The following is a 24,981-nucleotide window of genomic DNA, read 5'->3' on the forward strand; positions in this document are numbered from 1 at the left end:
GGATATCTGGTCAGCATGGACAAGTTGGACCGAAGGGTCTGTTCCCATGCTGAACATCTCTATGACTCTATATGGGCAGGAGGAGGCCATTCAGCTCCTCTAGTCTGTTCTGTCAGTCAAGGTGAATACGAATGACACCTGCACTATTTGGGAAACATGGCACTAGCTACAACAATGCAGATTGCTTGATTGGCAACACAACTCTCCTCTTAATCCTCCACCCAACCGCTGCCCTCACCTACCCACTTCAAAACCCCCACCTCCAGTGATCAAACCTAAGCTTTATACTATTTACATTAAGGTTTCTTTGACTGCATCTCCCTGATCCACCATCTCCATCAGCCAGAAATACAAGGACACTGTTTGAAATGGACCCAGTGCCCTCCAAGTTTCTCTTCAATTCACACACCATCCTGACTTGGAAATATACAGCCAGTCATTCATTGATACCGGTTCTGATCCTGGAATTCCTTCTCAATAGCACTAAGAGGGCACCAAAAATAGATGGAATGCAATGGCTTTAGAACGCAGTTCACCATCACTGGCTCATGGATGACAAATATTGGTTTGTCAGTGATGTCAACGTCAAGCAACAAATAAAAACAGGGTAGCATCTGAGCAGGAGCTGGCTATTCAGCCCACTCTGCTCGTCATTCGATGTAATCATGGTTGATCATCCATTTCAATGGGTTCTTTCCTACATTATCCCCATATCTGTTTATTTTTAATCAGTCATTCAGATTAAAAACGTGCCAATTTCTACATTACACATACTCAATGACTGCAGCATACTTGGAAACATATCGCCATTCCTTCACTATCGGTGAGTCAAAATCCTGGAATTCTCTCCCTCAGGGCATAGTGGGTTAACCCAAAGCAGGTGGACTGCAGTGGTTCAAGAAGGCAGCTCACCACCACCTTCTCAAGGGGCAATTAGGGATGGGTAATAAATGCTGAACCAACCAGCAATGCCCACATCCTGCTAAAAAATGAGTAAATAAAAAAAAACTGGTTATAATATGTATTTCTCACTTCTTTGGGGAGGTGAGTGGGGAATGATGAGTGAAGGTGTGGAAATTTAAGAAAATGCCTCACACAGGGAAAAAAAATGATGATTCTTTTACACAGATAATCAAAAGGCAGGAAGATGATGATCCCAGGAACCCCAGGTTCAGCACAATGGTTAAACATCCCCAAAATGTGTGTCTGCTTGGTTAAAGCAATGGTTTCTTGAAATTATATGACAATGTCCATTATAGAGGAAAGGATAAACAACATGTTTAAATAAACTGAATCAAGAAAAGATGCCCAGCTCTCACACAGAGGATCTATCCTGCTTGTTGCTTGGCTGTGCAGCCTGTACATAATACCCAACAGCAACTGGGCCTTGAATCCTGGGTTCTTGGCAGAGTATTCACTGCTAGTTGCAGAGGAAATGGAAGAGTAGCTTGGTTACAGTGTTTATCTTAGCATTAGGTAGCTTAGGTGTATATTCTCTTTTAGTGATTCTGCTTCACCATTGGGATTGGAGGCAACAGTAAATTCCAGGGCTAATGGGGGTCTGCTTCTCATGCCAGGACAGTTTGGAAAACAGGAAGAAGTGTTTGCTGTTTAAACATAGCTGCTGTGCACAGACTGGAATCATCTTAATAATAAATTCAGATCAGTGAGTAATCATGTGAAAGGTTCATAATTCCCTACCTCAAACATTGGGGGGGGGGGGGGGGGTGAATTCTTTCCCTACATCTTCCACTCAATGTCCAAGTCCTAGTTAACTGCATGATTCTCAATTTCCCACCTTGCCATTCCCTAATTCTCCATACAAGACCATAAGACAAAAGAGCAGAAATTAGGCCATTCAGTCCATTGAATCTGCTTTGCTATTCAATGGTGGCTGATAAGTTTCACAACACCATTGTCCCGCTTTCTCCCCATTACCCTTGATCCCCTTGATACTCAAGAACCTATCCATCTCAGTCTTAAGTGTATTTAATGCCTGGCCTCCATAGCGTTCTGTGGCAATAAATTCCATAGATTCACCACTCTCTGACTGAAATAGTTTCTCTTTATCACCATTCTAAAAAGTATTCCCTTTATTCTAAGGCTATGCCCTTGGTTCCTAGTCTCTCCTATCAATGAAAACATTTTCTCCCCATGCACTCTGTCCAGGTCATTCAGTATTCTGTATGGTTCAGTTAGCTCCCTACACTGTACCCTCAGTCTCCTGTCACTATACAATGCTCTGACCCTCCATACATCCATACTATTCCCTTGCCCTCCACATGACTGCACTATCCTCCGATGTTCCATAATTTCACAGCATCCTTTGGCCCTCGATATCCTCAAATCATCCCCGACAATCTACTTTTCCAGTTCGTCCCTGTCACCATCTCTTATGGCGTAAGGCATTCAGAGATGTGCATATATATTAACATTTGTTCACTTTGAATTTACACGCTTTGAAGTTAAACTAGTGGTATATGAGCTTTTCTTGGTACCAGAAGCTGTCAATGATTAGCTTGTAAGCATTTCTTAGGCATGGGTTTGTTTTTTGAAAACATCGTGTGAGAGAAAGACTTAATGGAGAGTAATTGATTTTTAATTTACGTTGGGAGAATTTTGCAAGTGAATGTGGTGAACAGTTTTGCAATGTGCTCCAATTTAGAAGATCAGAGATTAATTTATTCTCTTTTGATTCTGGGAAACACACAGAGTTTGGTGAAAAAAGTATCTTATCTCAAAGATTTCCTTATTCTTCAAATCAAAGACATAAGGCAATAAAGATATTGAGAGTATCAAGATTTTTAAAAATTTATATACAGGATGAGGACATTGCTAGATAGGCCAGCATATATTATCCATCCCTCATTGCTCACAGGGCAGTGTAAGAGTTAACCACATTGCTGTGGGTATGGAGTCACATGTAGTCCAGACCAAGTAAGGATGGCAGCTTCCTTTCCTAAATGGTATCAGTTAACCAGATGGGTTTTTCTGACAATTGGCAACAGATCCATGGTCATCAGTAGACTCTTAATTCCTGATGTGTTTTTTGATCAAATTCAACCATCTATAGTGGATTCAAACTCTGGTCCATTGAACGTTACCTGGGTTTCTGGATTACCAGCCCAGTGATAATACCACTCAGCCACCGTCTCTCCTGTTAACCGTGATATTAAGAGACAATGGAGTGAGTCAGTCACTGATGATACTACTTGTATTCCAGAGGGGTTAGTAAAGGAAAAAATATTAATTAGAGGAACATGTGATGATTATAAACCCATTTTATTATCCAGAATTACATTAGGGAGTGACTTGGTAATTGGAGAATTTGCTATGGGAGTAATGAAGCAAATTTCTAGTGAAGAAATTGACTTAATACGTTCAATAATATTGGCTTCAACAATGATTTGATTTGATTTATTGCTGTTACATGTACCTAAATACAGTGAAAAGTTTTGTATTGCTTGCGGTACAGGCAGATCACAACATACAAGGACACACAGATCATAGGATATTTAGACAGAATGAGGCAGACAAACTTACAGCTGTACAGGAAGTGCACAAAAGCAAGATCAACATTTAGATTTGAAATTAGAGAGGTCCATTCAGCAGTTAAATAACAGCAGGGAAGAAGCTGCTCTTGAACCTGTTGGTACATGTGTTCTGTATCTTCTGTCTGATAGAAGAGGATGAAAGTGATTATAGGCACATTGGAAGGAGTCTTTAATGTTGGCTGCCTTTCCTTGGCAATGTGTTGTGAAGATGGAGTCCATGAATGGGAGGTTGGCATGAGTGATGGTCTGGGTAGCGTTCACAGCTTTCTGCAGTTTCTTACAGTCCTGAGCAGAGCAGTTACCGTCGAAAATGTACCGCTGGAAAAGCACAGCAGGTCAGGCAGCATCCAAGGAACAGGAGATTCGACGTTTCAGGCATAAGCCCTTCTTCAGGAAAGAAGGGCTTATGCCCAAAATGTCGAATCTCCTGTTCCTTGGATGCTGCCTGACCTGCTGCGCTTTTCCAGCGGCACATTTTCGGCTCTGATCTCCAGCATCTGCAGACCTCACTTTCTCCTCAGAGCAGTTACCGTACCAAGCAATTATGCACCCAGCTAGGTTGCTCTCTATGGTGCATCTGTAAAGTTTGTGAGGGGCCTCACACACATTCCAAATTCCCTCCGCGTCCTGACAAAGAAGAGGTGTTGCTGGGCCTTCTGGACCATTGAATCTACAAGGAGGGTCTAGGTCAAATTGTTGGAAACTTAACACTCTCTAACCTCTCCACCTCAGCTTCATTGATGGAGATGGCAGATGGAACAACCAATGGAGATAGAAGGAAGTGAAATATGCCAAGAAGAGCATCCTGGATTGAACTCTGACTGTATTAGGATTAGATCTCAGACTCATAGATTTAGGCAGATAGAAAATTAATCAAGGAAAGAGAGAAATTTTGGAAGTTTAGACAGTGGATATAGTTTTCAAAAGTTAACTAAAAAGGGTGAAAATAAAAAGAACTGGACTGTGATGTTTATCTCATCTGCTTTAATAGAGGTACAATCGAGTTTAGAATTGAAAAAGCTATACCAAACAGCTTCAGAGATTATATCATAAACAATAGCTGAGTGTTATTACTTGGGCTGAAAGATTAAAGCAGTGTGCTTTGGAAAGTTGGCATCAAACACAGAAGGCAATGGCTAATGCTTCTTGGCAAGAAGGCTCTAATAATTGGGATGGTGGAGTTCATTTGTTATTCTATGTAATTTATTGGCCAAGATTAGTCAAAGATGTAATCACATTTTGCCTGACATGCCATATATGTCCATATTGGGAAACACCAACCCACAATGAAACACTCCTTTAATCCAATATCAACTCTTGATTAACTTTTTAGCATAGTCTTAATACATTATACAGCACCCCTACCCAAAACCAGGAATGAGAACCAGTATCTTTTAACAGTTATGATCATTCAATAAGATTTCCTGAAGCAGAACCCTTTTAAAATTATTGCAAAAATGATGGTGGCAAAGTCAGTTGATTTACATTTTACAAAATATAGATCACCTGTTGAAATGCAATCGGATCAATGTTCAAATTTTATGTTGTAAATATTCCAAGAATTGATGACTAGTTTAGGAATAAAGCAATTTACATCTTCCACTTATCAATCACAATCTTGGAGTATGTTTTAAAGATGGCGTAAAACTTGGAAGATCATGGTTAGAATTTATTGCTAAGAACAAGCTAAGGCAATTCCTTTGTAATTATTGGGATTAGTGACACTCTGAATGAAATCACAGAATTTAGTCCTTATTGAACAAACAAATTGAGATTTAAATTTATTAAAGAGAAATTGACAAGCCAAAGCTCAGAATTGATGCTTCTAATCTATGTTTCAAATTTCAGACAAAAACTAGCCAATGGCTGTGGCTAAAAAAGCACTTAAAGTGTGCTCAAAAACAATGAAACATAGAGGAGTCAAAAGAAGCTAACATTCAAACTTGCGCTGTGGGCGATACAGTTTTGAAGTTTGTTACCTGTGTTTCTGGAGAATCACTAAAATTAAGTTTCACCAGACCTTATCAAATTAAAGGAAATTCAATATGCAAACTTTGTAGTGATTATGCTAGACAGGAGAATGGGACAGCACCATGTTGAAAAGATATGATGACAGGGGCAATAGTAGAAAGGAAAACAAATGCTTAGCTGGTGAAAAAAATAGGAATGAAATTGAAGTGTTAGAGCAATTAAAGAGTGAACCAGGAATTGAAAATTCAGAATCAAAGAGTGTAGTGCTAGAAAGACACTGATCTCCAACATCTGCAGTCCTCACTTTCTCCTAATTGAAAATTCAGAAGTTGACCTTCCAACAATCAGATTAGAAATACAGAGCTGTTTAAATGTTAGGTAGCATCATGGTTTATCTCCTGAAAGCCATCAAAGTGACTTATGAGGGCTATTACCAAATTATAAATCAAACTGTGAGAATGGTCAAGGAGGATTGGTTTTGAAGGCAGTAGATGCTAATATGGACATGCATTACCCATTAAGCAATACCCTTACAGACTCAATATGAGCAATTGGCTCAAGTGAGGCAAGAGACTAAGTTCATGATGGGCAGTGTCATGATAACAGTTATGACTTACAAATATCTGACTTATGAATGCTGATACTTATGAACACAATCTCATTCATGGGTGTAATTTTGAAGGCCTGATATATGAACAAGAGCCGTACTTATAAAAGGCCACTTTATATTTTCCTGCATTGTGTTCTGACTTGTGTACAAATCGAGTTGTGAATGGACTTTAGGGTGGAAGCTATTCACAATCCAAGGTTTGCCTTACCGAACTGAGTCACAACAGCTGGAGCTCACCTATTATGATGGTGCTAAAATTGAATGGATCACAAAGATTCTGCATTGTTTATTGCAGAGTCAACATACTTACAAAAGCGGATTCATATCTCATTCTGAGACTGGAGGACTGTATTGAATGAATTGGCCATTAATTAAATGAATTCTGTAAAAATTGTTGGCAAGTTCCATTGGCTGATATACTCAAATAAAATATAAACTTTTGTAATGCCAGATGAATATTATCAGTACAAGGTCATGTCATTTGGAATGAAAATTCACCAACCACATTCTAATGATTCACCAATAGAGTTGTTGAAGGTCTATGTAATTGTGTTGTTTACATCAACAATTTGCTTGTTTCAGCCATAAGGAAGAATACTTGCACCACCCAACTGAAAAATTAAATTGGCCACATAAGTCCAATTTCGTCATTGGTCTGATCAGTGATGAAATTTACCTTGACAAAGGTGGCCTATTTGGACAGCACTGGGGCAAAACTAGAGCAGTGAATGTCTGAGCTGTTTGGGATTTCCCATGCTTCAGACAAAATGTGAAACTTTGTGTTATGTTGGCATAAGTGGATTTGATGGCAAGTTTGTTCTGAAATTCAATATTGCTATTACAGCTTTAACAAACTTATTGAAAAAAGATATAACATTTGAATGATCATAAGAGTGTTCAAGTGCATTTGAAAATGTGAAAACAGCCTGCAATTGCATCAGTTTTAGCCATACTATTGTATAAGAGCCAGTATAAGTGGCTGTTGATGGCAGCAACATCAGTGTCATTGCAAGGTGACAAGATAGGAATGACATAGCTTGAGTGACTTTTCAAAGAAATTGACCATAAATCATAATTCCACAGTGGAGAGGAGGTATTGACAGGATGTTGTAAAATTGTTTAAAACATTAGCCATCTCAGGTTAAGGAAGTTTAGTAAAATTTCCAAACCAGAAGTCTTTGGCTAAATCCCTGAAGGGGTTATTTGCAGCTGAGAACATTTAAGCTTCATTGTATGAAGGCTCCTGAAGGATGCTGTTAGATTATGAAGGCATGAAATTGAAGCCACGGTTAAATTAAACCTGTAGAGAGAAAGAAATTCTCTCTTGGAGTACTGTAAGGGAATGTTATTAGGATTAATTAGATTATATGTTATGGAGTGTTTCAAAATCTCCAAACTTATATTGCATGCAAATATTTTGAGTTTATTATAGTTTGCCTTCATTTCTTTTGTGAGATTAAATTCTGCTCCATTGTCAGAACGAATTTGTAACATTGCTTTCATTAAAAGTAAAATTAAATGATCTATCAATCCAGATTTCAGTCTGGGGTCTGCCTTGGTCAACCTGGTATCGTAATGCTACATACTCCATTTCCTAAAACCTATCTCCTGAAGCCAGTGCCTGTTCCCCACTCTGTCCACTCCACACCCAAAGCCATCCTCAATTTTCTATCTACCAAATATGCCTCTGTATCTCCATATCTCAGTCTGCTACATGAACTTCCCCCACCCACTAAGGTCTCCCAACACTTTATGAAATTTATCTTCCTGATTAAATTTGTTCTCCTCAGTTATTCATAGAATCCCCACAGTGTGGAAACAGATTGTTCAGCCCAAGTCCATACCAACCCTCTGAAGAGCATCCCACCCAGACAAATCCCCTACCCTAGAACACTGCATTTCCCATGGCTAATGCACCTAACCTACACAACCCTGAACACTATGAGCAATTTAGTGTTGTCAATCCACCTAACTTATACACCTTTGGACTATTGAAGTATCCTTTGATCAATTTCCAGTTAGGCGAGTTCTTTATACAGGCTGACATCCTCAGTACAGTGAGGTCTACAGATGCTGAAAATCAGAGTTGGGTATGTGCTGCTGGAAAAGCACAGCAGGTCAGGCAGCATCCGAGGAGTGGGAAAATTGACATTTATGGCCGGAGCCCTTCATCAGGAATGAGGCTGGGTACCTCGAGGGTGAAGATATAAATGGGAGGGAAGATGGGGCTGGGAGAAGGTAGCTGAGAGTGCAATAGGTGGATGGAGGTGGGGGTAAAGGTGATAGGTCGGAGAGGAGGATGGAACGGATAAGTGGGAAGGAAGATTTTCCTGCTCCTCAGATGCTGCCTGACCTGCTGTCCTTTTCCAGCAACACACTCTCAACCTAACATCCTCAGTGCAGTCCCATGACACAACTCTTGCCATTTCAAAAGCAAGGATGGAGCTGGTGCACGTAAGCCATGCATTTTCACAAAGATTCAGTCTGATGTTAACAGTCTCTTCACCGACTACCTGGGAAATTGAGATCTACTCAAAGTGCTAATAAAACCCTGTTGTTTAATTTTCCTCCATTGTCACAGATGGTTTCAGAGATGGTGGGGTATTCTCTGTGGTGGAATGAAATATTCTAAGACTTTTCAATGCAAATACATTGCCTTTATAAAACAAAATGCTAGCAGGGGGTTCACAAAAGACACACACAGGACTGCTGAACCAATTCAAAGCTTCTTCTTATCGGCAAAGATAACTACAGCCCTGGCTCTTGGGCCTGGGACATTCTGCAAGTACAGATCTATTTAACTTAATTAGTCATTTAATTAACATGTACAACTTCTCCTTTAGTTAATTGGACAAAGCAGTATTATTACAAAAATGTGTAAACAGATTCCATTGGATTTTATGCAGAAACCTGAAGTAATAGGGAGATGCCAGGGGTGTTGGAGGCTGAGGGGTGACCTGATAGAGGTTTATAAATTCATAAAGGACAAGAAAAGGGTAAATAGGCAAGGTCTTTTCCCTGGTGTGGGGAGTCCAGGACTAAAGGGGTTAGGCTTAGGGTGAGAGTGGAAAAATTTAAAAGGGACCTAAGGGGCAACTTTTTCACGCAAAGGGTGGTGCATGTATGGAATGAGCTGCCAGACGAAGTGGTGGAGGCTGGTACAATTACAACATTTAAAAGGCATCTGGATGGGTATATGAATAGGAAGGGTTTAGGGGGATATGAGCCAGGTGCTGGCAAATGGGACTAGACTAGTTTAAGATATCTGGTTGGCATGGACGAATTAGACCATCGGATCTGTTTCTCTGCTGTACAGCACCATGATTCTATGACTTTCCCATGTAGCATTTTATATTAATCATTTTATTCTTTCATGAGATGTGAGTGCCAATGGTTGGGGCAGCATTTATTGCCTATCCCTAACTGTCCTGGAGAAGTCGGCAGAGCATCAGTACACTTGGAAGGGAATTAAAATTCCTCCATGAAAATTGTATTGAAATTCTAACGCTTGCATTCAAAATGGAAAGTGTTTGTTAGTGAATTATGCAAATTTGAACGTAAGAACTAGCAGCAGGAGTAGGTAATTCAGTCCCACGAGTCTAATCCATGTCATTAGTGTGATCATGGCTGATCTCACCTCAACACCGTTCCCACTTTCCTGCCTGTTCCCCACAAACCTTCACACCTTTACTAAATAAAAATCGATCTCCTCCTTAACGTTCCAACATCCACCACATTCTGGGGGAGTGAATTCCACAGACTAATGACCCTTTGAGAGAAGTAATTCCTCATCATCTCTATTTTAAATCTGCAAGCCCTTATCCTAAATTGATGGCCTCTCATTCTACATTGCTCCACGTGAGGAAACATCCTTGTCAATCAACTGCATGCTCTTAGCTTATCAGTTGTAAATATCTGTCCTTGCTGCATTCACCAATCACTATGTGTAGACTATGGGGTAGCAGTCGGTTGGTCAGTGGTTAGCACTGCTACCTCACAGCACTAGGGTCCCAGGTTCAATTCCAGCCTCGGGTGACTGACTGTCTGGAGTTTGCACGTTTTCCCCGTGTCTGCGCGAGTTTCCTCTGGCTTCCTCCCACAATCCAAAAAGGTGCAGGTTAGGTGAATTGGCCATGTTAAATTGCCCATAGTATTAGCTGCATTAGTCAGAGGGAAAGGGGTCTGGGTGGGTTACTCTTCAGAGGGTTGGTGTGGACTGGTTGGGCCGAAGGGCCTGTTTCCACACTACAGGAAATATAATTTAAAAGATCAGATGCAAGTTACGATTCTTTCACAGCTCTGCTGTGGCTACTCCGCCACTCCTAATTCTTAATTACACCGTTTGACTGATGGTTTTTTTATTGTGCCCCATGGCAAAAATAGTTTAAATCTATCCACCAGGCTGGTCTAGTCTTTCTGTTCTGGATGTTCCCATGGCTTTCCAAATGCTTACACAAACTGCCGCACAACAGTTGCAAAAATAAAATGATGTTCACTTGTTCAGACGCTCAAAATTTACTGAACGACAGAATCACACGCAATTCTCAGCCCAAGTGCAGAAGGGTAAGATTTTAATCAATTTATGTAACAGTGAAAAGAGCAATTTTGGAAAGAATGTAGGTGGTATTCATTGTTTTATCTTTCTGAGAGCTATCAAACCCTGCAGAGAACATAGCTTGGATTTGAAGGGGTGCTCCTCAAACTAATCTGTGTGAAGAAATTTCAGTGTGAGTGGTTATCTACAGAACAGCCCCTCCCAAAAGATGGCAGATAGCATTGAATCAAATGCAAATTATTTGGATTTCTTTCAGAAAATAACAGTGCGAGATTCAAAAGCAAAATATTACAAATGCTGGAGATCTGAGATAGACAGAAGAAAAGACAGAAATATTCAGCGGTCCTTTTGGAGTTAACATTTCATTTTCACACGCTTTCATCAGAATTGGGGGAAGGTACACAACAGTTTCAGCAAGTGAAGGTGGAGGCCTTGGGGGGGAGGGGAGGGGGTGGGTGGAACAAAAGGGGGGGATCCATCAGAGGGTGGGGAAAGGCAACATCAAATGGCAAGAGTTTTCACAGTGCTGGACCAAGGGTAATGGAGCATGATGGGGAAAGACAAGACGAGAGGAGGTGGAAATGGCAGGGTGCTGAACAGCTGCTATCGCAAATCAAAATGAATGAGGGGAAAAAAAACAAAAGGAAACAATGAAACAAAGAGAAACAAGTCAACGTATGGTCTGAGTTATGATTTAAAGTTATTGAACTCAAAATTGAGTTCATAAGGTAATGCTGAGTTGAAAGATGAGATCTTGTTTCTGAAATTACTCTTGGGCTTTACTGGAACATGGTATCAAGCCAAGGGCAGTAATGTCAGACTGAGAGCAATATGGAGAATTATGTTCCATAAGCTAAAGTCTGAATTTTTAACATTCACACAAAGTAGAATCCCTACAGTGTGGAAACAGGCCATTCAGCCTATATCAACTCTCCAAACAACATCCCACCCAGACCCAGCCCATTGTTAAACTACCTAGCCCCTGCACACTATGGGTCAATTTACCTGACCTACACATCTTTGGACTGTGGGAGGAAACCAGAACATCCAGAGGGTACCCATGTAGACATAGGGGGAATGCACAAACTCCACACAGTCACCCAAGACTAGAATCGAACCTGGGTCCCTGGTGCTGTGAGGCACCAGTGCTAACCATTTAGCCACTGTGCTGCCCTTACAAGCAGTTAATATATTTAATCTCAAATTTCCACATGTAAACAGGCTCAATATCATCATAAACAATTCAAAACTCACATGTTAGAAAAAGCAACAAACTGAGAACAGACTCTGAAAGAACCCAGATTCTGGATCAGTGGTGCTGGAAGAGCACAGCAGTTCAGGAAAGAACCCATTCTATGTCCAATCCAAATAGTCTGGCTTGTTTCATCACTTTTTGCTTCCCTAGTTCCATATTATACATTTAACATTTGTTCAATCGTTTATAGGGTGTGGGCATCACCAACTAGGTCAACATTTATTGCTCATCTGTCATTGCACAGACGATTGTCATTGATAAGAACTTTGAAATTAGGCTGGAGTCACATCTAGGCCAGTGAGGGTATGGACAGCAAATTTCCCTCCTTAAAGGGCATGAGTGAATCAGGTGGGTTTTTGCAACAATTGACAATGCATACTTACATGACTACCATTTATTTCAGATTTATGTTGCATTGAAATTTCAACATCTGGCATGGTGGCATTCAAACCTGCACCCCAGAACATTAACCAGGGGTTATCTGGATTAGTAGTTCAGTGACAATGCTCTTCTTAATTGTTTCCAATTAACTTCACAAAACTTGATTTTCTTTAAATAAGTTGAGGAGGGTAGGGGAACTTTTACAGTTTCATGTTGGCCTATTTGCAGGGGGATGGGGGGAGGTGAAGGGAGGAGTTAATGAACCAGAACAAGAGACTGTCACAGCCCCTTTGCTCCCACTGAGATGTCTCCCACTATCTCAGAAGGCAAGGAAGGTGAGGTGAAGAGGGCATTCTTTCATCACCCCCGTGGGAAAGAAAGAGATGTGTACCTCCTTCGGGTGCCCATCAAAGGCATCTCATCTCCACCTGAGATAACATCTACCCCATACCCTCTCCCTCCTTTTTTCTCTAACCCCGGTCTCCAGGGAGACAATTGGCTGTTTCAGTGATCGATTGCCTCCATGCAAATCGGATCTTGGAATCCCTGGGGTCTGGAATCCTGGAAGGGGAGATGAGACAAAGCCTGTTGTCAGTGTAACTCTTGTGGGCAATCAGTGTACCCTGTGAGAGAGCGAAGGTACTCCCTGTGAATATGGTCCCTGATCATCTTTAGGAATGTGTTCAGAAATACTTTGGAGGCAGTGTCAAGTGTCCTTTGGGATTGTTAACTATGGAGAAAATTGACTTCTGAAGTGTCAAGACATGTTAAAACATGTCAAGACCTGTAAACCCTTGTCTAGTCTTGTCAAAACTTGCCAAAATGTGCTTTCTTGTTATTTTTGAGAGTGCCTTATTCACTCCAGTATAATCTCCAATATGTAAACCTATTAGAACAGTATTATTGTCTCCTGAGTATGTGTAGGTACTTGCCAATATTAGATGACTTGGCATGCCTTGTATCCAAGAATTTTTTTCATTCAACTCTAACCTTCTTTGAACCAGGTCTCTGTAATTGCTAACACATTGTATTTCCATGTGGTTATTTGCCCCTGCACTCCACAGGTCTTATCAGCTGCACTCTGCATTGACATACATAAACAGTATGTTATAGACCTGACCAGACCCCCTCAAAATATTTTACGAAGGTAACTCAGACCCTAACTTATTTTTATTTTAAAGGTAGATGTGAAGTGCATGTTCCAGATGTGCTGTGACAGGTCAAACTACTCATGTTAAGCAAGACACAATTTATATAAACACTATAGTTAAAACGCAAACAAAAGAAAGAGGAATTTAGATTAAGTTGACATTGGAAAACTTAACTGAATAATAGTTACAGTACCTATTACTAATTGACTGTTCCAATGTAGTAATATCCCATAAACACACCCCTTGGCAAAAAGGCAAATTTAGACACAGATTCTTACATGCAGTTCTCCAATCCAGGAGGAAGAAACATCAGGAGAAAATTCAGGGAAAATAGCAATCAAAAGACATTTGCTGAAACATCCGACTCTTTTGAGACCCTAAAGGCTTTAGATGTTACTGAAAAACAAAACAAAACCAAGAAATCTGGATCTGTGGGAGTTAGCCACACCCATTCAGGCTGCTTCTATTGTTCAAACTTTTTTTATAAACCCCAAGACCTCAAATGTTATTTACTCTAGTGGTTCTGGTAGATTACTCAGTACCTCTGCCTTATAACTGCTCTTCAAATAAATAGGACAAAATAACCTTTTAGAGTGATAGCTTAATCACAAGTAATGGCACGGTGGCACAATGGTTAGCACTGTTGCCTCACAGTGCCAGAGACCTGGATTCAATCCCTGCCTCAGGCAACTGCTGTGTGCAGTTTGCACATTTGCCTCATGTTTACTCCCACAGTCCAAAGATGTACAGGCTGGGTGAATTGACCATGCTAAATTACCCATAGTCTTAGGTGTAGGGGAATGGGTCTGGGTGGGTTGTTCTTCGGAGGATCGATGTGGGCTTGTTGGGCTGAAGGCCTGTTTCCACACTGTAAGTAGCCTACTGTAGACTTAGCTGCTTTTTCTCTTGTGCTGATCCAATCGAATGCTGTACAGTTTCTGACTCCAGTCACTTCGGTCTCTCCTGGTATTCTCTACGCCTTGATATTCCTCATGACTATTACTTCCTAGTTTCCATGCCCTTGGAAAGTTAGTTTAGATCCTTCCCATAGCTCTAGTTGATTGCCCTTCAAGAGTTTGGTCTGCTTGGGTGTAATTAAGACTATAAGACATAGGAGTGGAAGCATTCGGCCCATCTCCGGTCGATATGGATTCTGCAAGTTTTACCAGAAGCTAACACAAAACAAAGAACTACAGAGTTGGAGATCTGAAACAATCTAAAACAAAGTTGCTGGAGAAACTCAGCAGGTCTGGTAACAGATCTGTGACCTTTGGTGGGTCACAAGAAAGGTTAACGCACCATTGTTTTCTTTACAGATGCCAGATCAGCTGACTTTCTCCACAACTTTCTGCTTTGGTTTTTTGTGGCCATTTACAAATTGTTTTCCTAGTGAAGTCTCCTTGCTCTCTTGAACTTTAGACCAAAGTAAATCTTTAGTAAGCCCTTCCTGATGAAGGGCTTATGCCCGAAACGTCGAATTTCCTGTTCCTTGGATGCTGCCTGACCTCCTGCGCTTTTCCAGCAAGACATTTTCAGCTCTGATACTCCAGCATCTGCAGACCTCACTTTCTCCTTAAATCTTTAGTAAAGCCATTACTAAATTATATGTTTCCCCTTACAGGGAACCTAGAATGAGAGTTATAGAAAAGTAAAGTGTACAAAGAATAAAACATTTACTCAACAAGAGAAAAGAATATGAGCTACGTTTCAATGAAATAAAAGAGAATTATGAATGCTGCCAATCTGAAATAAAACCGAGAGTGCTGGAGAATTTGAGCAGATCTGGCAGAATCTGTGGAGAGAGAAACAAAGTTAGGATTTTGAATCCAGTCTGACTCTGCTTCAGAATTGTGAACTAGGGCCATAAGCTCTGAATAAGGAGCCATCATTTTCTCATCTCATTGGTGGTCCCTCGCAGATGAGCATGACTCTCCTCCACTCTCAGGGTGAGCCTATACAGACTGATGCAGCTAGCCCACACTCCGTTACACTCGGGGGCAGATGTTGGTCATGGGAAGGGGTAGGTGGAGCGTTGGTGTGACAGCACGCTCCTTGTGTTGCTTCCCTCTGGATTCTGCTTTCTCCTGACGGCAATGCCTTCAGGCGCTCAATGCCTTCCTGGATGCTCCTCTTCCAACTTGGACAGTCTTGGGGCAGTGATTCCCAGCTGTCTGAGGGAATGCCTCAGTTTGGTAGTGAGGCCTTGAGGATATACCTGAAGCACTTGCTCCAAGCACCTGGGGGTCACCTGCCATTTGGCAGCTAAGAGTAGAGCACCTGCCTGGGGAGCCTCACACCCATAATGGGAACGACGTGCCCAGCCCATCACAGGCGATTAAGGGGGGGGTCATAAGACCATAAGATATAGGAGTGGAAGTAAGGCCATTCGGCCCATCGAGTCCACTCAGCCATTCAATCATGGCTGATGGGCATTTCAACTCCACTTACCAGCATTCTCCCTGTAGCCCTTAATTCCTTGTGACATCAAGAATCTATCAATCTCTGCCTTGAAGACATTTAGCGTCCCGGCCTCCACTGCACTCTGCAGCAATGAATTCCACAGGCCCACCACTCTCTGACTGAAGAAATGTCTCCGCATTTCTGTTCTGAATTGACCCCCTTTAATTTTAAGGCTGTGTCCACGGGTCCTAGTCTCCTCGCCTAACGGAAACAATTTCCTAGCGTCCACCCTTTCCAAGCAATGTATTATCTTAAGTTTCTATTAAGTCTCCCCTTAATCTTCTAAACTCCAATGAATACAATCCCAGGATCCTCAGCCGTTCCTCGTATATTAGACCTACCATTCCAGGGATCATCTGTGTGAATCTCCGCTGGGCACGTTCCAGTGCCAGTGTGTCCTTCCTGAGCTGTGGGGACCAAAACTGGACACAGTACTCCAAATGGGGCCTAACCAGAGCTTTATAAAGTCTCAATGCCTCGATGCTGGGATTATCATTTTAAGATGGAGGTAACTGCTGTTTCTCCTCTTACACTGTCTGTTAGGATTCTGCCTCAAGTAAATTCAATGCAAGTCAGATTTCAGAGTGAAACCTGGCTTGTCGGATCCTAACTTTGTGTTTTTTTTTTAAATCCTGAAGGTCACATCCTGAACAAATTCACAAGAGGCCACTTTTAACACAAAAAATAAAACATTTATTAAACAAGAAAAAAGAACATGGACTGCATTACAATAAATAATAGAGCAATACTCTATAGTTGATGGGGAAGTGAATTAAAAACAGCAACTGCTGCAGAAACTCGGTAAGTCTAACAGCATCTGTGGAGAGAGAAACAAGAGTTAACGTTTCAAGTTCAAAATGATATTCTTCAGAACCATAGTACATTATAAAAATGGTTAGAAACAGAAAGATTTTGTCACAGAATCAGAAAAAGATTCAACTCCAAACAATCCGTTTTATTTCAACAATATTCTTACAAATACTGAAATCTCAGTGAAAAACAATCACAATCTTCCCATTAAAGCTCCTGGCTCACTCTTACTGGGACAACTGCATTGGAGTTCCTTACAGCCAGTTTCTGTGCAGTCACTAAATCCATCTTCTACTTATTTGCAGTTACCACCTGATGTACGTGATGTTGACTGCAAAGTAAACTCGCCAATGCTTTAAATTTCTAACTTCAGAATAAATAAATGAATCCCCTAAACTTAGCTGTCCAGGTGCCTTGCCTCTATTATGTACAAATTGACACATAGATTGATTGACAATTTCCGGATTTGTTCTGTTCCCCAGTCACCAGGCAATGACACATTTCCACTCCTCCTGTATCCTTATTTTAATAATGCACTGAACTAGTTATTTGCATACAGAACTGGGTCGATGGTAGAAGACAGAGGGTGGTGGCAGAGGGTTGCTTTTCAGACTGGAGGCCTAAGACCAGTAGAGTACCACAGGATCGGTGCTGGGTCCACTGCTTTTCATCACTTACATAAATGATTCGCATGTGAACATAGGAGATATGGTTAGTAAGTTTGCAGATGGCACCAAAATTGGTTGTGTATTGGACAGTGAAGAAAGTTACCTTAGATTACAACAGGATCTTGATCAGATGGGCCAAGGGGCCGAGGAGTGGCAGATGGAGTTTAATTTAGATAAATGCGAGGTGCTACATTTTGGAAAGGCAAATCAAGACAGGACTTCTACATTTAATGGTAAGGTCCTGGGAAGTTTTATTGAACAAAGAGACCTTGGAGTGCAGGTTCATAGCTCCTTGAAAGTGAAGTCACAGGTAGACAGGATAGTGAAGAAGGCGTTTGGTATGCTTTCCTGTATTGGTGAGAGCATTGACTATAGGGATTGGTAGATCATGTCTTGCGATTGTGCAGGAAATTGGTTAGGTCACTGTTAGAATACTGCATGCAATTCTAGTTTCCCTGCTATAGGAAGGATATTGTGAAACTTGGTAGGGTTCAGAAAAGATTTTACAAGGACGTTGCCAGGATTGGAGGGTTTGAGCTTTGGGAGAAGCTGAATAGACTGGGGATGTTTTCCCTGGAGCGTTGGAGGCTGAGGGGCTACTTTATAGGGGTTTATAAAATCATGAGGGGCATGGACAAGATAAATAGACAAAATCTTTTCTCTGGGGTGGGGGAACCAGAACTAGAGGGCATAATTTTAGGGTGAGAGGGGAAAGATTTAAAAGGGACATCAGAGGTAACTTTGTCACTCAGAGGGGGTACATGTATGGAATGAGCTGCCAGAGGAAATGGTGGAGACTGGTACAATTACGGCATTTAAAAGGCACCCGGGTGGGTATATGAGTAGGAAAGGTTTAGAGGGATATGGACCAAGTGCTGGAAAATGGGACTAGATTAATTTAGCATATCTGGTCGGCATGGATAAGTTGGACCAAAAAGTCTGTTTCTGTGCTATTTATCTCTATGCCTCAAGGTTACAAAATCTTGTTAAAATGTATGCTAACAAAAAGAAGCTCCAGGCTTTTCCCCACCACGGCTCCCACGTTCACAACTGGCACTGTAAAAATGGCCAGTCATGTCTTCCCTTTCTTGGTAGACATAGTAAAAAAAATACAAAGTCAGCTTGCAGTTAAACATTGTTCCTAACAAACCATCAGGAGAATTTGAAATTTTCTACTCGAGAAAGCAGTGAAAGCTGAGTCATTCAAAAGTGAGGTTCATAAAGTTTTGAGCTGTCGGAGAGTCCATTGTTATTGGGAACCGGCAGATAAGTGGAGATCAGAGCAGCCATGCTCTCATTGAAAGGCACAGCAAGTTTGAGGCTCCCCGTGGCTTACTCCTGCTCCTATTTCTTATGCTCTTACATCACAGTCCTTTGACATTTAATCAAGTATTGACTGAATCCATATAAGACACTATTCTCCTCACTTTTATGATGAAGGAGAACACACTTATACATTCAAAAGGAAAAGGAAAATAACCATTACAAATTCAAGGCTGTTTGATTTTATGGAAAATTTTCACAGGGTATCTCTGAATATTTTTGTGCAGACTCTCACTGAGATTCTTACTCACTTCCATTCTACACTTTTACACAAGTGATGTCAGTATAGAATATCAGATTGAATAAAGCAACGGAACATTCCATGAATGCAAAACATATTCGTAATATCATGCTGAGCGACTAACAGTAGCTCAAAGAGATTAAGCCACTGAAATGTTAGGTAAGTAACTTTGGAAGTAACAATAGAGATTATTTCCTTATTGCGTATGAAATGGAGCAAGTTATCCACTGGAATAACTACTGTGGCCATTCATCCCCAATTTGAGGGATAGTCCCAGATTTTCATTATACGTCCCAGTGCCTTGATAATTTCGTTGAAATTATTTTGATGTCCCAGTTTCCTGCTTTTCAAAGTTTGGATAACCAAGGTGGTGGCAAAATATTGGCATCACTGGAATGCAAACCGAGAACATTCGGCAATGTTGTAAGACATCATCCTGGGACATAATGGAGAGGTGGTAATAATGTAAATTATTCAAAGAAATAGTTTAATTGTTCAATAACATAGTTATAAAATCAAGATTATACTTGAGGGGAGATGTAGAGGAATGGGATAGTGATGTATATGATGATGTAACAGTGACATCAGCAGTCATGTGCTAGTTTCTCTTGTTGTCTCAAGGAATTAAGGGCTACGGGGAGAACGCTGGTAAGTGGAGTTGAAATGCCCATCAGCCATGATTGAATGGTGGAGTGGACTCGATGGGCCGAATGGCCTTACTTCCACTCCTATGTCTTATGGTCTTATTCCAAGAAAATAAAAGGAATTGTTTGTACTGAAGCAAGGTGTACTACTTTACATTACAGTGTGCAGCAGGTTTTTTTTTAAAACTCATGCATGGAATGTAGGTTTCAGTGGGTAGACCAGCATTTATTGTCCATCTCTAATTGCCCAGAGGGCAGTTCAAAGCCAACCATATTGCTGTGGGTTTGGAGATATGTGGATAACAGACCGAGTAAGGATGGCAGTTTCTTTCCCTCAAGGACATTTGCAAAGCAAATGCATTTTTTTCTGACAATCAACACTGGTTTTCATGGTCATTATTAGACTTTTAATTCCAGATTTTTATTTGAATCCAAAATTCCAGAATTTGTCATGGTGGGATTCAAACCTGGGTCCCCAGAATAATAGTCTCGTGATAATACCACTAGGCATTGCTTCCTTGAATAAAAATTGTTTATACAAGAGTTTTGCAGATAGTCACTCTTACATCTTCAACTTTGGTAAATCTTACTAATAAATATCAGGACCCAAATTACTGAATATCCAAGTAGGACTCAAAAATAGAATTCAAATCACAAACCATCGTGACTGAAGAAGATATCAAGAAGAAGGTATCATCAGCTGAGCTTGTTCTGCACAAACCTCTCGCAAGGCCTGTTCAGGCTGTTCTGCCTGGTGTGGTCCAGGCAGCTTCTCTTTACAACAGTGAGATCACAATGGCAGTGGATGTGCGACAGGCGGTGCAACTCCAGATGCAAGCCCTCAACAAGAAGCTGGGGAGAACCAGCTCAGTATTACACTGGAGTAGAACATAATCGCATAAACGCCTTCCATGTGTAACTCCATATTGATAAGGGCTCATTAATGTCAGCCCCCTTCACCCTCGTCCTTAATGAAGGGTTAAGCCCAAAGTGTCGACTCTTTGTTCCTCAGATGCTTAGCCTGAGCTGCTGTGCTTTTTCCAGCACTATACTTTATCGACTCACTCGTCAATGTATTCCAGTTTTGACTTCTAAAAATCTTGCCCCACTCTGAATTTGAGAACACACCAGAAATGGAACACCCACAAACAATTGATAAAACTGAGGCATTACTTTGAGAAAAGTGCAATATGATTAGACACCTCCGGTGCAGCACTAAGGGGATGTTCCTTACAGAGAAACAGGACATTTCTTCCCAGTGTTCTGGACAATATTTATTCCCCAATCACATCACATAAAAACAGGGTCATTATCACATCATTGTTTGCGGGATCTTGCTCTGTGCAAATTGGCTGCTGTGGGTTTATTTATTTATTCATCTGTGGGATGTGGGCATCGCTGACGGGGCCCAACAGTTACTGCCTGTCCCTTGTTGCCCCTCGAAAAGGTGGGCGTGAGCTGCCTTCTTGAACCACTGCAGTCCACTTGCTGTGGGTTGACCCACAATGCTTTTAGGGAGAGAATTCCAAGACTTTGACCCAGCGACAGTGAAGGAACGGCAATATATTTCCAAGTCAGGCTGGTGAGGGGAAAAAAAACTGACTGCTACATATTCCTTTCTACAACACTTCAAAGCAATCTTTGTAAAGTACTTTTAAGATGTTTGGTGATTGTGAAATATGCTATAGTGATATAAGTCTGCCTTTATTTTTAATTTCTTTTCAGAGTTTCTTAGCCATCATTATTACCTTGCACTCAGTGCTTGTGTTTCACACTTTAAGTATCAGGAGCATCAGTAATTGCAACCCATGGACTGAAGATAACTGGCAGATGGAGATGAGGAAATTCTCTTTCATGTAGCGAGGTTTTATGATCTTGAATGCACTGCCTGAAAAGTGGTGGAAGAATGTTCAAAAGTAGGTCATAAAATAAAATTGGATAAATAGTATAAATATGAACTAAATAATATAGCAAAGGCTATATTAAAAGAGAAGGGGAGCGCTGCATCTCATTAGATTGAGTCTTTAAATAACCAGAGCTGGTGTGATTGGTTAAAGAATTACCTGATACTATGTGTTGAACCTCATTTGCACAATTTTGTAAAATAATATTAAGAGAGCAGTAATTTCTTGTTGATAAAAGAACTTCAGATACTGGTGATCTGAAACAAATGAAAACAAGATTTAATGGAAAAACTCAGCAGGTCTGGTAGCAACTATAGAGAGAAAGCAGCATGAACATTTCACAACCAGTGACACTTCTGAGAACTTTATTTTAATTCAGTCATGGGACATGGGTATTGCTGGCTGGCTCAGCATTTATTGCCCCCATTCCTAGTTTCCTTTGAACTGAATGGCTTGCTCAGTCATTTTGGAGGACAGTTAAGAGTCAACTACATTGATGTGGGCCCATGCTGTATCTTGGCAGCACAGTGGCTCAGAGGTTAGCACTGCTGCTTCACAGCACTAGGGAACCCGGGTTCAATTCCAGTCTCAGATGACTGCCTGTGTGGAGTTTACACATTCTCCCTGTGTCTATGTGGGTTTACTCTCACAGTCCAAAGATGTGCAAGTCAGGTGAATTGGTTATGCTAAATTGCCCGTAGAGTTAGGTGCATTTGTTAGGGGGAATGGGTCTGGGTGTGTTACTCTTTAGAAGGTTGGTGTGGAATAGTTGGGTCAAAGGGCCTGTTTCCACACTGTAGGGAATCTAATCTATACCAGATCAGGTATGGATGGCAGTTTCCTTCCCTAAAAGACCAGTTGGATTTTTCCAACAATCAGAAAACAATGTCATGGTCATCAGTAGATTCTTAATTCCAGTTTTTTTTAGTGAATGCAAATTTCACCATCTTCCTTGGTGGGATTCGAAGCCAGATTCCCAGAACATTAGTTGAATTTCTGGATTAATAGTCTAGGGATAATACCACTGGTTATTGCCTCCCCCAAAGTCAGGGCTGGGTCTGAGAGCATGGAGTTCAGTCAATTCAGAGGGAGATAAGTTGAAGTAGCTGAGAAATTAATGTGACCAATGTCGCGTCAACAATTCTCAAACAGCAGGTCCGGTTCTGAAGAACCCACTGGACTCAAAGGTTAATTCTGATTTCTCCTCACAGATGGTGCCAGATCTGCTAGTTTCTCCAGCAATATGCGTTATTGTTTATTTCATTCCTTTTAGATGTTTCCTGGTCTTTTAGGAGGAGGAAGAGTTTTACAAGCAGACGCCCAGTCACAGTATTTCCGTTGTCCTCTGCTTGGCCTTTAGTCGGACCTGCACACAACAGTTAGATTCAGTATGAATAAAGAAGCACGATAAAATCCAACTGTGGAATTTAGCAGCAGAATAACAGTGTTCACACATGACGCCTTTGTTTCTATCTTTCAACTTAGTCTGGGCAAGCTTCAGAAGATCTTCAATTAATAGTGCTCTGCAATGTGACCACAATACTTAGATTTTTCTTCAATAAAGTTTAACTGAAAGAGTGTGATGTTGCATACTAATCAGCCGACTTTAATGCAGTTTAATGGTTGTGTAAGTGATGGGAAATTAATACTTGCACAGAGAAAGGAGGTAAACAAGTTTGAGTCAGGCAAGAACTTCAACCTTATTTATTAGAAATGCAATTTGATTAGCAAACGAAATTGACCTTTACACAATGAAACCCACTCATAGTAGTAAGTGATAGTCTTAACTAGTGTTTTAGTCAATTCCTTGATTAAATTAAGGTGCATGTAAGTGCTGGGAGTAACAATAATGAATGGAGCCTTGAAGTGATCAACACTGTTCATATATCTCCACCCACATTGAATATGTAACAAACATGGGGGAGTTGTGCCTGCTACACTGTATCAATACAAAATAAAATGAAGATGAGAAATTAGTTCATCCTTCTTCAGTCTCCTTTCCATCTTTTAATGAGATCACATCCAATCTCTAACTTCATTCCAATCACCTGCTTTGGCAATATTGAATAATACTGTTAATAGTTGGCAATTGGTGGATGGGAGTGTGGTGGTAATGTAACTGAGCTAGTAATTGAGTGGCCCATGAATAATGCTATGGAGACATGAGTTCAAATTCTCCTAGAGCAGCTGATCGAATTTCAATTCAGTTCATAATTACGCAATTGAATTCTGGTCTCAGTAATGGTGACCATGAAATTTCTGGTAAACAAAAAAAAATGGATCCATAATGTCCACTAGGGAAGAAAATCTGTCATCCTTATAAAGTCTAGCCCACACCCACAGTATAGAATCCCAACAGTGTGGAAGCAGGCCATTCTGCTCAGCAAGTCTAGACTGGCCCTCTAAAGAGCATCCCATCCAACTACCCATTTCCCATGGCTAATCTAACCAGCCTACATATCCCTGGACAATTTACCACTATCATTCCACCTAACCTGTACATCATTGTGACTGTGGGAGGAAGCCCATGCAGATGTGGGGAGAATGTGCAAACACGACAGACAGTCACCTGGGATTGAAACCAGGCCCTTGGCACCGTGAGATAGCAGTGTTAACTACTGAGCCACTATACTTTCAACAGTGTGGTGGACTCTTAACTGTCCTCTGAAATTTCCAGGCAATCCATTCAGTTCAAGCCCATATAGGGAGTGGCAACAAACACTGGCCTTGCCAGTGATTCCCAAGCATTGGAAGAATAAAGAAAAAATATCAGGAATCTTCCTTCTGCCACATGGATTTCAATGTAATGCTTGTTAGCATTTTCTCCACAACAGTTACTTAATAGAAGAGATTCTGCGCAACAAATATTTAATTTTACAGTAACAACCAGCGACTCTTTGTTACAAATACTTAACATCACAGTGATAACCAGCAATCTTTTTCTGTACAGCCTGTTTTAGTACACAGCTTAGAAAGTGAATAATTGTTTTTTGTACCTTTTTAGCTCACTGCCAATGAGCCTTGAACAAACACTAACGCAGCCACTGTAGAAATTATCTAGATGAAATTTGCCAAGAGATCATGAGTATTCCCTAAGGGACAAAAGGTGGTGAGAACTGTATAAACCAGTACAAAGAAAGATTCAGATCTTGCAATGGAGATCACTGAATCACAAAATTGTTATAGCGCAGGTGGCCATTCGTACTTGTAATCAGCATGGGGGCGGAGACACATGAGGACACACTTTCCTCATTCCTGAAGAAAGGCTTATGCCCGAAACATCGATTCTCCTGCTCCTTGGATGCTGCCTGACCTGCTGCGCTTTTCCAGCAACACATTTTCAGCTCTGATCTCCAGCATCTGCAGACCTCACTTTCTCCTCATTCGTGCTTGTACCTGCTTTATAATGTAGTTCCAATCTCCTGCCTTTTCCCTATATCCCGACACACCAATT

This window comes from Hemiscyllium ocellatum, chromosome 26 (assembly GCF_020745735.1).
Source record: "Hemiscyllium ocellatum isolate sHemOce1 chromosome 26, sHemOce1.pat.X.cur, whole genome shotgun sequence".
NCBI classification, from domain to species: Eukaryota; Metazoa; Chordata; class Chondrichthyes; order Orectolobiformes; family Hemiscylliidae; genus Hemiscyllium; species Hemiscyllium ocellatum.